Source organism: Petaurus breviceps, unplaced genomic scaffold (assembly GCF_028583685.1).
Source record: "Petaurus breviceps papuanus isolate PSGF00001 unplaced genomic scaffold, PetGlider_PUasm1.0 90700, whole genome shotgun sequence".
Taxonomy (NCBI): Eukaryota; Metazoa; Chordata; class Mammalia; order Diprotodontia; family Petauridae; genus Petaurus; species Petaurus breviceps.
In genome coordinates, this window is record NW_027187315.1 from 7012911 (window position 1) to 7014865 (window position 1955).

Sequence of the window (1955 nt, forward strand, 5' to 3'; positions counted from 1 at the left end):
ACTATTATTAATACTATTTTACATGTAATTGCGAAATAAGATATACAGGCACTGGGACATAGAGATCTACCGGAAAAGTCGAAGGGGGTATGGGAGAAAATATGGGAGAGAGCAGATTGGTAGAGGGGATTTCCTGTGGGACTGCTATTTTGGGGCAGTGGGTAGGGGAAAACCAGGGAGAAAATTTGTAACTCAAAATCTGTCGGAAATGAATGATGTAAATCAGAAGTTAATAAAACATTTGAAAAAAAAAGATATTTCTGTTCCCCAAATCACTTCTTTTCTGGTAATACCTAGAACAATGGCACATCAGCACATCAAAAAATATTTTCAGATTAAAATCTCTTGAGAGGAGGAGGGAATATCTATAAGAACCCTTTGCCATTTTGTCAGGTTAAAAAGAAGTCCCTTATTTGATTTGTTAATTTCTCCTAATGAAGTTCTGAGCCAAAGACAGACTATGAGATTCATTCCAGAAATGTCATCAACAACAACAGTAACAACTTCTACTTATTTTTTTATGAGATATATGGGAAGAACAAACAAAGTTGAGAGGAACTAACTTTACCTTTCAATCTCTCTTTGCTTCAGCTCCTCATTGCTGAAGCTCTGTTTCTCTCTGTCTACCTTAAAAAAAATTTCTCAAGTTTGTACCACATACTGACTTTTCCACATCAGCTACAAGAGGAGCTAACATAATTTGCAAAGCCTGTGGACTTTCATTTTCAAATTTTGGAAGCTAATACCACAATAAAAGCAAATTATTATTTCAAAGTTTCAAAAAATGAAATTAACTCAATTTATGTGTCATATCAAGTTACTTGACACAAGCAAAAAAAATTAGGAATCATGAATTGTCTGAAAAATGGGATGCAGAAATAAAGGATGAAGCCAGAGAATATTAGAGGTGGAAGATAATTTATTCTAAACCCCTCATTTAAAGATGAGGGAACTGAGGCCCAATGAAAACAAGATTTGTCCCAGACCACACGATTAGCTAATAGTAAAGCTAGAAATAAACACTAAAATCTAAGTCTAGGAGGAGGACACACTTAGAACAACTTAGGAAAGGGGTGGCTGGTGGCACAGCAAATAGAGCACCATCCCTGGATTCAGGATGACCTGAGTTCAAATCTGGCCTCAGACACTTAACACTTACTAGCCGTGCCACCGTAGGCAAGTCACTTAACCCCAATTGCCCTTCCACCCGTCCAAAAAGCAAAAAAAAAAACAAAACAAAGAAAAATAAAACAAGTTAGGGAAGCGTGAATTTACCAAAGTGACAGGCAGACTTTGTAGGGGCCCAATTATATGATAGCGTGAGTTTCCTCCATCGCAATGTGACTTAAAAATTCTTTGTTCTTGGGCCATCTTTCATGGATCATTTTTAATAGACCTGTGGCCATATCCTATAACTCAGGGGTTCTTAACCTGGCATCTATGAAATTTTGACTATATATAATATATATGTATGTACGTATTTATGTATGTATGTATGTATAGACATGTTGATAACTACTTTGGTTTCTTTTTTAATGCCTATGTTTAGGCATTCAAAAATACTATTCTGAGGAGGGAAGGGTCCATAGACTTCACCAAACAACCAAGGGGATCCATGACCAAAAAAAAAAAAAGACTAAAAATTCCTGTTCTAATTCCTTCTACCCTATTTGTTTTTCTCTATACATCAGTTTGAGCTTTATTCTTTCCTAAAAAAAAGAGAACAATATGTTAAGCTTATTTTCATTCAATAAATGTTTAATCCTTCATCCTAGAAACAAAAGCAAAGCATGACATGTTGTCATAATACAGAATATAAATCCATCTGTTGTAACTGTGTTAAGGAAATGCAATGGAGTTTGCAAAGAGGGCTAGAGTTTGGACTCAAAGGACCTGGGTTTGAATTCTGTTTCTGCTAACTACCTCCCAGCATGACCGTGGGCTTTTACCACTGG